The sequence below is a fragment of the Hemiscyllium ocellatum genome, chromosome 11 (genome assembly GCF_020745735.1).
Source record: "Hemiscyllium ocellatum isolate sHemOce1 chromosome 11, sHemOce1.pat.X.cur, whole genome shotgun sequence".
Taxonomy (NCBI): Eukaryota; Metazoa; Chordata; class Chondrichthyes; order Orectolobiformes; family Hemiscylliidae; genus Hemiscyllium; species Hemiscyllium ocellatum.
The window spans coordinates 36,905,187-36,922,096 of record NC_083411.1 but is presented as its reverse complement, the minus strand read 5'-3'; positions in this window follow the sequence as shown (position 1 = coordinate 36,922,096).

Below are 16,910 nucleotides of genomic sequence, written 5' to 3'. Positions count from 1 at the left end.
CGCCGGACTTCTCACCCGATTCTGCCATGTCTTGCCATACACCCACATTTCCCAGACTCCTATAAGATTTTGCCTAATATGTACATTTAATTTTTTTTTCTGTTTATAATGGTAGAGATTATTAATAGTATTCTAAAGATATGAACTAATAAAGAAGGGGAATAAATAAATACAATCACCGCAACGAGAGAAAATGCACTGATGAGACTAATGAGAGATAAATTCCCTCGACCTGAGGAGGTGCATCCTAGGATTTTAGAGGAAATGGCTACAGAGATGATGGATGCACTGATAGTAGAGCCAAATGGGCTGAATGGCCTACATGTATTCTTATTTTCCTTTGTTTTTCTATATGTTCTAATATTTGAAAAATCCTCCAGATTCTGGAAAAGTCCCAGGGTATTAGTTAATCTGCCAATGTAACACTCTTATTCAAAAAGGACCTTAATTCAAAGGAAGTGGAATACAAAATGAGAAAGTCTTGCTAAAACTATGCAAGGCACTAGTCAGACCACAGTTGGATTATTGTGAGTAGCTTTGATCCCTTTACCTAAGCATAGATGTCCTGATGTTGGAAGCAGTCCAGTTCACTAGGTTGACCCTGGTCTCAGAAGGATTTTCTGATGATGAGATTTTGATTAGGTTGGGTTTGTACTTATTGGAGCTTCTAAGAATGTGAGGCAACCTTATTGAAATATACAAGATTCTAAGGAGCTTGACAGGGCAGATACGGAAAGGTTGCTCCCCCTTGTTAGAGAGTCTAGGGCCAGAGGACATTTTCTGAAGTATTTTCATCATTACTTTTGGGAGTGCAGCACTCCATTATCACTAGGGCACCAGCCTTTAGTTTCAATGCTAGATTCTGAAGTGGCACCTGAAACCAATGCCTCTAAACCTGAAGGCAGGAGTGGGACTAACAGATGCAGTATCGACACAAGATGCTGATTGTTAAACATGATCATTCATATAATTTCAGGGAAACTATTTTTGTAGAGATGGAGAGAAAGGATAAGAAAAGGCAATTGAGTTGGAGATATTTTCCTTGAATATTTATATCACAAATGCTGCTTTCAAGTTTTCACCAAACAAGCAATCATAAACTCCAGAGATTTTGATTGTTAAAGATGTCAAGGTTGACCTTTGCCTGGAAATGATTTGTAAGGAGTCCATATCCTGAACGTAACCATGCAGCTGACCTTGAATGTGGGAATCTCATATTTTTAAATGACTCAGGAAACATATTAAATAGAATTCATGCATATTAGGGAGACAGTGACAATAGAATGATTAAGTTCAATATGATCTGGAATTCTGAAATACCAAAGACCAGAAACAGATATATAAATGTAAAAGAGGTAATTTGAATGAAATAGGTTAAAAACCCAAATAAATTGAACGGGAGAAACAACAGCAAACAAATCAAAATTAACTTGACAAAACATAAATAAGAAGGAAAAATGACATTGACAAAGTCTACATGATGTAAGATGATTGAGGTCACAGAGGTGAATATAAAACATGAAGAAACGTGAGAAACGTATAATCAGAGGTGCAAAATTCAATCTAGGATAGATGTGTTGCTGTAGAAGCAAATTGTAAAAATAAAATTTCCTTTCAGCATTACAATAATATGAAAGCTGGCAATGAGCTAATAACCATAACAGATTTAAATGGGTTTGAGTCAGCACAAATAAATGATAATAAACATTTTGAATGACAGCTTCCTTTTAATAAAGAAAACAAACTTGCAATCCCAAAACAGAGTACTATAAGGAGACCTAAGTAAAGTTTGTACCTTTGGGCAGAATTTTATGTTCACATGGTTGTTGTGGGAGGGCTGGGGTGGGGGTGGGGGTGGGGGGGGGGAGGAGGAGGGGGTGTGGTGAGGGTCGCTGGTGGAGGAATTGCTTTCCTTGCTGCAAACTCACTAAACTCCAACTTGTCTACAATTTCACAGGCAGCGAGTGAAACCTCTGTAGCCTGCTCACCCTTGCACCAACCAAGGATCTGAAGTGGGTTCTTAATCACCAGCTACTGCCCAGTTATAATTTTTAAGCTAGTGAGAGGAAATTGGTGATGGATGGTGTGCCCAGTAGACATGCTACCTTCTGCCTCATATGGGAAATGGGTGGGTTGCTACTTTTATGGCTTTTGGCCATCCTTTTCCAATTGTACACCCTTACCAACATTCTCACAAACCCTGTATGTCCCTTCTTCCACAACCTGTGGCACCTGACCCCGACCTCTCACCCTGGCCTCTGCCTCTCGGGCTTCCTCTCCTACTAAGAATGCTCCTACTTTTCCCAGGGTGCAGTTCCAGGCTTTTCTTCTTCAGGAACTGGATGTCATTCAGCAGCAGCCATTACATCCGGGGAAATGGCTGGTTCTAGGAAGTTGCCAGCCAATCAGTTTGGCTGGCATGTCTTGGTGCCAGAACCTAATCCCCAATAGGGATATGCAAATCTCGCCTTGATCCAATCAAAGCTCCATTGAGCATTGAGGGCAGTACCTAGAAGGCGGGTGGAGTTGGGGGGAGGAGGGGAAGGAATTATTTGTAAGTTTCACTACTGCAATAAACCTCACCATTCATGACAGCTTGACCTTTGGTGGAAATTAAATGCAAACTTTGGAACTGTTGAAAGCTGAAATCGGAGAAAGACGGATGAATTGTGGTTATCCTAAATTGCTAAAAGAGATTAGATTATAAGATTTATGAAGCATTAATAATCATTATAATGAAGTCACTAGAAGGTAGTGACTAGGAAGGTAACTAGTAGATTGAAATTTGCTAATTACTATGCTGATCTTCAATAAGGGCAATTCACAATTGGCAACTACAATTCCATTAGAAATACTTTAACTTAATTTGAAATGATGGAAATGATTACCAGGTGTAAAATTGAAGAGTACCCATATAATACGAACTTAGTTAATGAAAAAAAAATTGACATAGGAGGCAGCCTGGCGAACGTTTTTGACATCTTTGGGAGAACTGTGAAAATCCTTGTCTGTATTTTGACTTTGAGAACGCATTTGAAAATGTTTGCAATGACAAGCCATTAGTTATGCTCAAAGTTATAGCTACTTGTAATAAATGTTTTGTACAACTAAGAAATTGAATAACGAAAAAAAAAGTTACTTCTAAGAATTATTTTGGGGTACAGGAAATACTTACTGAGGTGCCCAAGATATCAAATTTGGCACCACTACTAAATTTAGTTAGTAACTGCAATAAGAAACCTTGTGAAAATTGGTCGTGTTGATGATAGAAAGTGTTGTGTTTTCTTGTGTTATTGATAAATAATAAACAGTAACTGACATGAGTTCTACAGCTCAGATTACAATTTGGAGTTGCAACCTTGATTGCTTGTGCTGGATTGCACATGGCGGTTAGTTATGTGGTTTCATCCACATCCACAGCTTTTTAGCATATCAAATTCTTAAAGCAACTCAGTTTTTAAATGCCACATTCCCTTTCTTTCCAGGATAAAATGACATATACTAAGGGTGAAGAAAATGTACATGTTAGGTTAGTTGCAAAACTATTTACACAGAAACAGGATCTGAGAAAATTTGAGCATTTAGCAATGAAAGTTTTTATGTTGTATATGAATGATATGACAATCTGCCTGAGTCTTGTTTTAGTTTAAGCAATACACTGTGGAACTATCCTGCACTGTGCACCATTAAATAAAGGGTGACTTGGTAACGGGATATCGAGGTCTGTGGAGTTATTTCAACCATGTCCCATCTTTACTCTCCCTTGTTTCTGGCAAAGTTTGTCCAATATCCCAAAGAACTTTGTCAGTTGCTGTCTTGGCATAGTTGACTTCACTTACCTTCCAAATGTTTCTTTGCTAATGACAGTAAGTCTATGTCCGCAGGGATAGCTATTTTGGAGGAGACATTGAAAGCATATTCCAGCATTTTTATCCAAAGTCATTGTAATGTGGGAGATGCACTTGACAGTAGTTTGTGTCAATATTTTGTGATAGGTTCCATAGCATATTGCTTCCCAAATAGTTATATATGGAATCATGTGATACCAAACAGTTGCTCTGGCAAGTGTTTCCTGCTCTATGTAGGAATAATTGGATTATGCTTGTGAAAGACTCTTGGATTTAACTGCATTTGCTTTACTATCCTGCAATCTGCTTGCTCTTTCTGAGATACATTTACTTCTTTCTTAGATCATAGTTTTTTTAAAAATTCATTAAAGGGATGTGGGCATCACTGGCTAGCATCAATTGCCCAACCCTGAGTATTAGGGGTCAACCACATTTCTGTGGGTCAGACCAGGAAACAGTGGAAATTTTTCTTCCTTGAACGACATTAGTGGACCAGATAGGTTTTTTTAAGACAATTGACAATGGCTATATGGTCATCATGACATAGCTTTTAATTCCAGATCTTTATTGAATTCAAATTTTCACCATCGGCCATGGTGAGATTTGAATTCACGTCAATCTGGAGTTCTGGATTACTAGTCCAGTGACATTACCACTGCACCAGGTCTCACGAGCACCATACTATATAATTTTGTTGTTAATGGTGCCTGTTTTAATAATTTGGACACATGTTGATACTCCTCCTGTGGTACATATGATGCATCTTTTCCTCTTAATGAAAATGCTTTGTCAAAGAAGCAGGGATGACTTGTTACAATTGCACAAGACCTTTGTGAGATCATGTTTGGAGTACTGTGTGCAGTTTTGATCTCCTTATTTGAGGAAGAAAGCTCTGGCTACAGAACAAGTTCAACAAAGGTTTACCAGACTGATTCCTGGGATGGCATGACTGATGAATAAAGTCACTTAGGATGATATTCACTGGAGTTTATAAGAACTGTGCAGTTATCTCATAGAAAATTATAAAATTCTAACAGGCCTAGATAGGATAAATGCAGGAAGGATGTTCCTGGTGACTGAGGAGTCCAGAGCTAGAGGTTACAGTTTAAGAATATGGGGTAGACCAATTTGGACTGAGATGAGGAGAATTTCCGACATCCAGAGAAGGTGGACCTTCTCTACCACAGAAAGTGATTGAGGCCAAAACATTGCTTTCAAGAAGGGGTTGGATATAGTTCTTAGAGCTAAAGAGATCAAAGGATATGCAGTGCGGGGGAAGACGGAGCAGATTATGAGTCCCATTATCAGTCATGATCAAAGCGAATAGTAGAGCAGACTTAAGGCCAAAACTTACTCCTGTTTATATTTTCTATATTTTATATAGATCAATGAGTTTAACTTCAGTAATAGAGAAATGATTGGAAAACATTCTGAGGGTCAGAATTAATATTCACTTGAAAAAGAATAGTAAACGTGCCTTTGTCAGGGAGATCATGTCTGACAGGTTTGATTGAGTTTTCTGTGGAGATGACTAAATGTTTGGATGAGGATAGTGCAATGGATGTGGTCTACATGGAATTCAGTAAGACCTTTGCTAAAATCTCACATGGTAGTCTGGCCAGAAAGATAAGAGCCCAAGAGATCCAGGGCAATTTGGCAAATTAATTTCAAACTTGCCTTAATAGCAGGACACAGTGAGTGATGGTCAAAGATTGTTTTTGTGATTGTCAACTTGTATCCAGAGACACACCACAGAGATCCCTTGCTGTTTTTTGTGTGCATTAGTGATCTAGACATGAATGTAGAAATTTTAATCAGAATGTTTGCAAATGACACAGTAAGTAGTGACATGGTAAATATTGAGAACAAAAGCCTTAGACTGTAGGACAATATAGATAGGCCAATTAATTGGGCAGCACTGAAAAGGTGTTGCTGGAAAAGCACAGCAGGTCAGGCAGCATCCAAGGAATGAAGGGCTTATGCCCGAATTTCCTGTTCCTTGGATGCTGCCTGACCTGCTGCGCTTTTCCAGCAACACATTTTCAGCTCTGATCTCTAGCATTTGCAGACCTCACTTTCTCCTCCAATTAATTGGGCAGAGCCATTTAAATGGAATTCAATCCTGAAAAGTGTGGAGTGATGTATTTTGGAAAGACTAACAAGGTAATGGAGTATTCAATGAATGATAGGACACCGGAAGTGCAAAGGATCAGAGAGCCTTTCCATATCTACAGATCTTTGAAAGCAACAGAACAGATGGATCAGGTGATTAAGAGATTGATGGGGTACTTCCTTTTTTTAGTTGAGACATTGAATACTGGAGCACAATGTTATGATGAACCTGTGTAAGATGCTAACTAGGCTCCAGCCAAAGTGTAGGCTACTGTCTGCAGTTCTGTTTGTACATAAAGGGTGTGATTGCACTAAGGAGGCTGCAGAGAAGATTCAGCAGGACATTGCCCTGACTGGAGTGTTTCAGCTATGAAGAGAGATTAAATAGGTTAAAGTCATTTTCATTTGAGCAGTGAAGGTTAATGGGGAACCTGATTGAGATGTACAGAATTCTGAGGGACTCAGGCAGGATAGCTTGGAAGACTCTTTCCAATAGTCAGTGGATATAAATGTAAGTTAAAAATCAGGAGGTTTACAGGGGATTGAAGGAAGAATTTTTCTCCCAGAGAGGGTTGTGGGTGATGAAAGGATGGGAGAGGTTGGAATCATCATGACATTTTAATATTTAATAATTAATTATGGTATTGTAGCATACAACGCTGGAAAATAGAACTAGAGTACAGAGGTGCTTGATGACTGGCATCGACTTAATGGGCCAAAGGGCCTTCAATGATTTCATAAAACTTTATGAGTCTAATTTCAATGCTGAGCATTTGGGATTTAATTCATTTAATGTTGAAATTTAGTACATATATTTCTTTAGAGAAAAGTTTAGATGTCTGGGCTGAGAACATGTCCTGTTTATGTCATCTTTCTTTAGCACACTTTAATCAAACTGTTACTGTGCTAATTTATGCAATGGATTATGCCATTACTTTTGATGTTGTCCAGTCACTCTTCAGCTTCTCTTGTAACTTAACACTGCACTTTCTCAGAAGGTCAATTGATGGAAGTGCATCTTCACTGAGGTACAATGCCGCATTGTTGCTGAAGTTTTCTATGGTGGCAAATGTTGTTACAATTGTTGTAAGTTCTGAAATGACTCAATATGAATATTCATGGTCTCCTCTGCTGTTATTAGTATCTGGCTGATCTTGTGAATGGCCACAATATTGAGATCTGTGCAGGCTGCTAATTGTTCTTTGCTGGTCCATTCATGTCTAGCAGGTAAAATACTTGTGATCTTAATGTAGCATTGTCTTTGCTACATTTCATCATCAGTACAACAATACAAAGAATTGATGTCCCATTATATACAGTCAATTTTGCTATCACAGGTTGTATCATTCATTTCCAATGATGCAGCTACATAACCTTTGGATTCTGACTGGTAGGATGTTTGTATTAATTGCTGTGTTCATTTTGGTCTTCAGTGTGTATTTGCCAATTTTTTTTGGACATATGTTAACTCTGGAAAAAGATTTTAACTGTTAGACTTTTCATCCATGCAACGTGTCCCATTCACAATGTCACATTTGAAAGCCTGCTTGCTTCCCGGTTGAAGGTTCTTTCACTTTTAATCTTCGCCCTGGTCAGTCTTGCTGCTAACCTGATGTACATGTTTGTATTTATGCTGACCTCTGGCATACTCCTCATAATATCGCCAATGTGCTGCACATGTTTTTGTTTGGTTGTGCACTATTGTAACTTCTAGTTCTATCTTTGAAATCAGGCTTCTTGCATCAGTAAGCAAAGTGTCCTTTTGCATGCTTTGACTTGCAAAGGTCTTAGAAGGACAGCTTCACAGTTGGTTCAGTAGCATTTTCCACACAGTTTGCCTGTTTTCTGCATCCTGGCTACTATCGTAGTGCTGACAACAGCATTTATTGCTTGTTTGTGTTATTATCCTATTGCAAAGGCCTCATATTTTTGGTTTCTTTAAGAAGCACATCATTATTGTCACCTTTCTTTTTCTTCAAGGAGTCTTTTTGGAAAGTTTTGATAGGCATTGAAGCTTTCACTAGGTTCTTAATTTGCTCAGACAGCTTAGCCTCCAAAATCACAGTCCTTGCCATTAGAGCAGCATCTATTGGCAAACTGATCAGTTTGTTCCTGTGGATGTTGCCTATAAGACATCAACTCTAGATGGTGAATTTTAAGGTTCATTTTTACGTGAAGCTGATCTTCCAGTATCTTTTATAACTGAGCAGAATTTCTCTGATACTTTGGAGACAGAGCTAAATGTTGACTTGGTGTGATTCTCATTTCTAATGACTATCTTTATTTTCACCACTTGCTTATCAATTCTGAAATTGCTAAATCTTTAATATTGTTTGTTTAGAGATTTTAAACTCAGATGGCCATTTTCCTGAACTTCCTTGGTATTTTGCAAATGTTACTAGTGCACAAGGGATTTATAATAATCTTGCTTCTGTCAGGTTACTCTGAGGATGATTCAGCAACACATCCTTTTGTTGCAAATCACATTTTTTAAGTAACAAATCAAGTACTTACACAACACATGCACTTATACAAACATACAAAGGAGAAAGAGAAGAAATGAAAGAAAGGATGAGGTTACAAGTAGGAATAATTCAAGTTATGAACTCCTGCTTGTTTTGACTGAGTCTATGATTTTCAAGACGAGTGAAGGTTTGCATCTACAAAATGAACTTTCTAGTCAAACATGGACTCCCCTTTCACAACCACTGGTGGTACAGTTTAGAGAGTAGTGACATTTTCAAGTTGCCGCACTGTAGCCATTGGGAGGTTGTTTCTCCTGAGTGGGAGGTGCAGAACATGGGGGCAAAGACACAGAATTAGTGCTTGGTTAGTTAGGACAAGTCAGAAGAAATTACTTCACTGAAAGGATTGTGAATTCATTTGAATTCTCTACCTGAAAGTTTTGAGATTCGCTGCCATTGAATATTATTCATCTTTGATCTCTCAGGAAATCGTTGGATATAGGGAACACGTGGGACAGTGAATTGAAGCAAGAAGGATTGTGTAAAATGGCGGAACGATGTTGATGTGTCATATGAAATACTTCTCTTACTTCTTCTGTTCTCAAGATGAAAATGTTCATCTTCATTTTCTTCTGAATCCTACAGGTCTAGTGGAAAGCCACTAACCTGAAAATTTAATACTGTATCTTTCGGCATAGATAATACCACATGTGCTTACTATTTCCAGCAGGTTTAGCCTTTATTTCAGCTTTCTAGTATCCACAGCATTTTACTTTGTGGCCATCTTCGCCTAAGTAGGTTACCTATTTTAGTAGTAGTACAATCAATATTCTTTGTAAATGTGTTAAACCAGTTACTAGTAGATTTATGCATTCCAAGTAATAGTTTTTTCCCTTTGAAGGATGACTTAAATGGTGAAGCTGCCTTCAGTAAGTATGATGGATGTTGGTTATTCAGCATGAAAACAAAGTTGAAACTCTCCAGGTGAACAAAGTAAGAGTACAAATACTAACTCTGACATGTTGCTTGCTTTTCCTGAAATAATCTCACATTCTAATTTGCCAGTTTCTATTTAGTTATTTATTTATTTACAAAAAATACAGTGAAAAGTGCTTATGTCTCCAAACTCCAGCACTTATATTAATTACAGAACCCTTATCTAAAATAAAATTAAGACAAAGTCTATCTTTGTTCAATTCATGGCTCATGTATTGCCAAGGTTGCAGAAAAAACAGGAACTATATTCTCTGTTACAGAAAGCTGCTAATAAAGCTGCTGAATCTCAGGACGTTGGCCCACCATGCTGCCAAAGACACTGCAGAAGCCATCTTGAGGACTCACCTCATCGTTGAAACTGCTGCTGAAGTAGACCAGCACGTTGGGCCATTGGAATTCTGGGCCTTTCTTTATCTTTGTGATGATGCATTGTCAGTACATGTGACTGAGCAGAATCCTTCTGCAAGGTTTTAATGAACGTACATGCTGAACCATGAATGATGTGCTGAGATGTCAATTACCTGTGCTCCAATATCCACCTTGTTGTCTATTTGCAAAAGGAAGAGATTAGTGGTGCCTACAGCATCAAAGCATGGTCTGCTTGGCCTGTCACCTATTCTGTTGGCTTAGTGTTCTCTTGTACCAAGTATTCGAACTACTGGTTACACTGCATTCGTTTTTGAGTTCACAAAGAGTCTATATCCTGACACTAATTGTGTGTTCTCCCTAAACTGATTAACATTAAAAGCAATGTGTTAATTCCCAGATATACCATTAATTGTCGCTATAACACTGATTTAAGTGGCACTGCTGATTTTTAATTTGGGATATTTACTGTCTATTTAAGTTTTTGTACAATGACCTGACAATAGGGAGTCAGTGCAGGCTGTTTTTATTGATCATTTATTTGGTTGGTAACATAAGTAACATCAGGATTGTTTCAGAGTGGCAGGAATTAGAGTTGAGAGAACAGCTGGACGAATGGCTGGAATTATGGTTTGGGCCGTAATGTATTGCAGTTGAATGTTGCGGGAATTGGGACGTTGGAGATGTGCATGGAATCTTGGGAAGATCTCATTTCAGAGCTAAAAGGCAGTTACTCTGAGCCATGATGTTGGAAAGGGAGTGGCCTAGTGACTCATCCAGAGAGCCAGGTAATGTTCAGGGAGCCATGGCTTCAACCATGGCAGATACTTAATAAATATCTGGAATTAAGAATCCAAGAATTTTACCATGAAACCATTGACTATTGTCAGGAAGGCCCATCTGGCTCATGAGGGAGGGAAATTACTATATTTACTTGGTCTGGTCTGCAGGTGACTCCAGTCTCACAGCAATATGGTTGAATTTAAGTACCCTCTGGACAATTAGGTATGAGCAAAAAGTGCTGGATTTACCAGTGATGCTTTTATCTTTGAATGAATAAAAAAAAATCGGTGTGGAAGGCAATTGATCAGATTGGATGATGATGAATCCATGTCTTGGAGATGAAAGCTAGTATGGCGATGCAAAACGTTTTGAGCTTGTGCAGACAGATCTGGCTACCAGTTAAGAATGGTGCCCACACTTGTGCTTCCAATCCCAAACACTTGATTTGCTAAGCCCTGTGCCTCTCGTCTGAAAATTTCCAGTCGCTGTGTGATTGCACTCATTTAACTACTTGCTCTCCAAACAGCAAGGTCATTCACTTCTGGATCTGCTACCAGGACCTGGGCCACTGACACTAAATTCCATCCTAGGAATGTGGGGAAGGGTACAATGAGCCACCACGAATTTAGATGACTTATTTGTTCCACTATTAACTAATTTTGCCAATGGGATGGAGACAACTGAGTGTTACTGAGAGGACAGCTGGATGGAAACAGTCAAAGCTTCAAATTTCAATCAGTGATGTAAATTGGGATTGCTCAATTACCTGTGAATCTTCATTATCTATGGTGATGAGTATCTACTGCAGCAACTAATCAACGTTTAGTACACTGCATTACATTATTTATAATACAATGTAATTGTATAATTTATATTTTTGAAAAACAGTCAATATTAATAATAATACAAATTGAAATTTAGGAAGTTTTAAAGTCAGAAGTCAATGTAAGACAGTGTTATCAGCTTGGTAAAACTTTCACCTTTAAAAGCAATTATAATGCTCAGTGTCATAGAAACCATGAACAGATGAATAAATTAGAATGTGTGAATACACACTGCTCTCATTGTCAGTTTTCTAAAAACAATGTTTTTAAAAATATTTTTCCAAATGTCTCCACTCTTTTGCTGATACTTTCAACATTTGCTGCAGTAGTGTTCCACAAGCATTAGTGGCTGCTATTTATTGAAGTACAAACCCACAGTTAGTGGCTGGCTGCATGTTGTAAGAAAATACAAGAATGAAGGCTGAGTCTCTCACCTGCAGATTTTTAAGTGGAGCTACTGATCCTACAACTGGAATAGAAACCCTGGTTGGTTTGACCTTTCTTGAGTCTAGAAATGCTTCATTCAATTGGACTTTGAAATGTTATCTAAATTCGATTCCACAAATCCATTTAAAATTAATATGATGGGATGGAATTTCCAATGTATTGGTACCCAGAGATAGATGTCATTTGAGAGCAAAGGAAATAAGCAGTTTTGAAACTGAGGACCCTCAGGTGCAAATATGTTACACATACCCTCACCTAACAACTCCATACTGGAATTACATAAATGACAGCACAGTAACAAATTCAGCCCAAATAGAGTCATAGAGCTGTACTGCATGGAAGCAGATCCTTTGGTTCAACTCATCCATGTCAACTAGATATCCTGAATTAATCTTGTCCCATTTGCCAGCATTAGGCCCATAACCCTCTTAAACTCTTTCCATTCATATCCCAATCCAGATGTCTTTTAGATGTTGTAATTGTGCCATCTTCTAATACTTCCTCTGGCAGCTCATTCTGTACACACACCACCCTCTTCATGAAAAATGTGCCCCTTTTAAATCTTTCCCCTGTCACCTTAAACTTATGCCCTCTAGTTTTGCGCTCCTTCACTCCAGGGAAAAGACCTTAACAATTCAACCTATCCATGTCCCTAATGATTTTATAAACCTCTATAAGGTTACCCTCAGCCATTGACACTGGGAAAACAGCCCTAGCCTATTCAGCCTCTCCCTAAAGCTCAAATCCTCCAACCCTGGAATCATGAACCCTTCCAAGTTTCACAACATGCTTCTTATTGCAGGGAGATCAAAACTGAATGCAGTATTCTAAAAATGGCCAAATCATTGTCCTGTACAGGTGCAACATAACCTCCTAACTCTTGCACTGACCCATAAAGGCAAGCATACCAAGTGCCTTCTTCACTATCCAATTCACCTGGGACTCCTGGGAACTGGGAACCTGCACTCCAAGGTCTCTTTGTTCAACAACACTCCCCAGGACCATTAAGTATAGAAGCCCTGCCCTCATTTGCACCTCATATTTATCTAAATTAAACACTATTCACCGCTCCTCGGTACATTGGCCAATCTGATCAAGGTCCAGTTGTGCTCTGAGGTAAACTTCTTTGCTGTCCACTACACTCCAATTTTGGTGTCATCTGCAAACTTACTAACCATACCTCTTATTTTCACATTCAAGTCATTTGTATAAATGACAAAAAGTAGTGGACCCAGCATCGATCCTAGTGGCACACCACTGGTCACAGGCCTCCAGTCTGAAAAGCAACCTTCCACCACCACCTTCTGTCTTCTATCTTCGACCCAGTTCTGTATCCAAATGGCTAGTTCTCTCTGTATTCTATGTGATCTACCCTTGCTAAGCAGTCTTCCATGAGGAACCTTGTCGAATACCTTACTGAAGTGCGTACAGATCATGTCCACTGCTCTGCCCTCATAAATCCTCTTTGTTACTTTTTCAAAAACTCCATCAAGTTAGTGAGACATGAATTTCCCACACAAAGTTATGTTGACCATCCCTACTCAATCCTTACCTTTCCAAATACATGTACATCCTGCCCCTCAGGATTCCTTCCAGCGGCATGGTGGCTCAGTGGTTAGCGCTGCTGCCACACAGCACCCAGTTTCGTTTCCACACTTGGGTGACTGTCTATGTGAAGTTTGCACATTCTCCCCGTGTCTGTGTGGGTTTCCTCCGGCTGCTCTGGTTCCCTCCCACAATCTAAAGATGTGCAGGCTAGGTGAACTGGCCATGCTAACTTGCCCATAGTGTTCAGGGATGTGTAGGCTAGGTGCATAAGGCAGGGGTAAATATAGGGGAAATGGTCTGGGTGGGTTGCTCTTCGGCGGGAAGGTATGGATTGTTGAGGTTAGTGGCCTGTTTCCGTACTGCAGGGATTGTATGAACTTGCTCATCATTGATGTCAGGCTCAGTGGGCCATAGTTCCCTAGTCTTTCCTAACCTTTCTTAAATAGTGGCACCACATTAGCCAACCTCCAGTCTTCCAGCACCTCATCTGGGGCTATCGATGATACAAATATCATCATTTTTCAAGATTTCTTCCAGTTTTCTATCTTCCATAACATACTCCACAGTAAACACTGATGCAAAATACTTGTTTAGTGTCTTACATTTAAAATGGTGCCTTATCATGACTCCAGGCTGCCTGTACAAACAACTGATTCTGAAAGGGTATGGTCAAAATGGTGCCTTGAAAGAGAAAGCATGCTTTTTTTAAGAAAGAAGGTGTAACCAGCAGTGTAGATAAAGTAGAAAAAAAATGGATTTTCAGGAGGCATTTAATAAAGGTGCCACACAAGTAATCACAATACAAGTTTAGGGTTCACAGAATTGACATCCTTTATGAGAGGGAATTGAGGATTTAATAATGAAGAAAAATCAGAGAACAGGAATAAATTGATAATTTCACAGATGGCAGGATAGAACTTCTGCAGTGCAATAGAATCAGTGCTTGGACCTTAGCAGTGTACAATCTGGACCAATGATTCACGAAAGGGCTGAGAATAATATTTGCAAGTTTAGTGATGACACAGAACTAGATGGAAAAGTGAAGAGAACACAATGAGGCTGCAGTGGGGTTCCAGACTGATTAAATACCTAGAGAAGGAGGGAGCAGGTGAAGTATAATATAGGGAAAGGTGAAGTTGCTCATTTTGGTAGATTTTTAAACTATTAAATATTGATACTCAGACTATCATGGTACATGAAACAAAGTTAAAAAGTGGCTACAGCATGCAATTATGATGGTATAATTTGTTGGCCTTAATTGCAGAGGATTAGAATTCAAGAGTAGAGAAATCTTCCTGAAATTCTAGTATTTTATTCAGTCTACATCTTGAATGATGTGCACATTTTTGACTTCCTTAGCTAAAGAAGTCTGCACTTGCCTTAGGAAAGCAACAAAGCTTCACAAGGCTGATTCCTGGGAATGAGAGGTCATCTCTAGGAAGGCGAGAAGGAGTAGACTGTGTTTATAGTCTCTGGCATTTCAATGAATTCACTCATTTTTTAAATATATAGAGTTAGAATGTTTGATGATTTGGATGATAAGTATCTAGAAAAAGACTCACAGTTGGCTATTTTGGACATTGAGAAACTTCTTCACTCAGAGTTGTGAATCTACAGAATTCTTGGTCAATGCCAGTGTTTAAGGTATACTTCGACATGCTTCCACCCGACTTCATCTCACTGTATTAAACCAACCTTTTGTTTTTTCCTTTATTGTGTTTATCTAACTTTCCCTTAAATACATTTATAAATTTGCCTCAATTAGTCCTTGAGTAAATGAGTTCTGCATTCCAATCACTCACTGGATAAAGAAGTTTTTCTTGAATTCTTTGTTGGATTTGATATTTGTAGTCCATTGTCTGAAAACAATTATATAGTATTGAGTTTGTCTCATTATGGCTCTCTGCCCCAGGCTGAGGAGCCATACACATAGATTTTCCACAACGACAGAAGTCCAAAATGCATATAAAATTTAGTGCACCATTTTAGGCACAGCAAGGGGAAATATTCTGATTCATTGCTGACATTTGTCGAGCAAATTAAAAATGATGCATCCACACTGAGATGAACAATGAGTTTTCTGTTCCTTTGAAATACTTTTATTGTGTCAGAATGAATCACGTTAAAAAATAAAATGCTTCCATGATGGCATGTACATAAACGTGTTGAGAGCAATAATGACCATCACTGGACCCAACTACTTACAAAGATTTCTGCTTGCTTATAATACATCTCCAAGATGACAGTGGAGTATGACCCCTCAGCCAGAGCTCATCCACTCCATTCATTTCTTTATTTTTCGCTTCACTCATTGTTTGTTTTTCTTCTTTCTTCTTGCCTCCTGTCCTTAAACCGCAAGTAAAGCCAACGTGGAGTATTGGTTTCAGTGCAGTCTCCCAGCCTCAGTGCAGACTCCCAATTTCAGTGCAGACCCCCAGCCTCAGTGTGGTCTCCCAGCCTCAATGTGGTCTTCCAGTTTCAGTGTGGTCTCCCAGCCTCAGTGTGGTCTCCCAGTCACAGTGCAGACTCCCAGTCTCAGTGTGAACTCCCAGCCTCAGTGCAGACTCCCAGTCTCAGTGTGAACTCCCAGTCTCAGTGTGAACTCCCAGCCTCAGTGTGATCTCCCAGCCTCAGTGTGATCTCCCAGCCTCAGTGTGAAACCCCAGCCTCAGTGTGGCCTCCCAGCCTCAGTCTGGTCTCGCAGCCTCAGTGTGAACCCCCAGCCTCAATGTGGCCTCCCGGCCACAGTGTGGTCTCCCAGTCTCAGTGTGGTCTCCCATTCTCAATGTGGCCTCCCAGCCTCAGTGTGGTCTCCCAGCCTCAGTGTGGTCTCCCAGCCTCAGTGTGGTCTCCCAGCCTCCGTGTGGGCCCTCAGCCTCAGTGTGACCTCCCAGCCTCAATGTGACCTCCCAGCCTCAGTGAGGTGTCCCAGCCTCAGTGTAGTTTCCCAGCCTCAATGTGGTCTCCCAGCCTCAGTGTGGTCTCCCAGACTCAGTGCAGTCTCCCAGACTCAGTGCAGTCTCCCATTCTCGAGGTGGCCTCCCAGCCTCAGTGTGGTCTCCCAGCCTCAGTATGGTCTCCCAGCCTCCATGTGGACCCTCAGCCTCAGTGTGACCTCCCAGCCTCAATGTGACCTCCCAGCCTCAGTGAGGTCTAACAGCCTCAGTGTAGTCTCCCAGCCTCAGTGTAGTCTCCCAGCCTAAGTGTGGTCTCCCAGCCTCAGCGCGGTCTCCCAGCCTCACTGTGGTCTCCCATTCTCAGTGTGGAGCCCTGGCCTTTGTGTGGAGACCTTGGTCTCAGTGTGGAGTTGCGGCTTCAGTGTGGAGTCCTGGTCTTAGTGTGGAGTCCTGGTCTTAGTGTGGAGTCCTGGTCTTAGTGTGGAACCCTGGCCTCAGTGTGGAGTCGAGGCCTCAGTGTGGAGTCCCAGCTTCAGTGTGGTGTCCCAGCCTCAGTGTGGAGTCGCAGCCTCAGTGTGGAGTCACGGCCTCAGTGTGGAACCCTGGCCTCAGTGTGGATTCGCG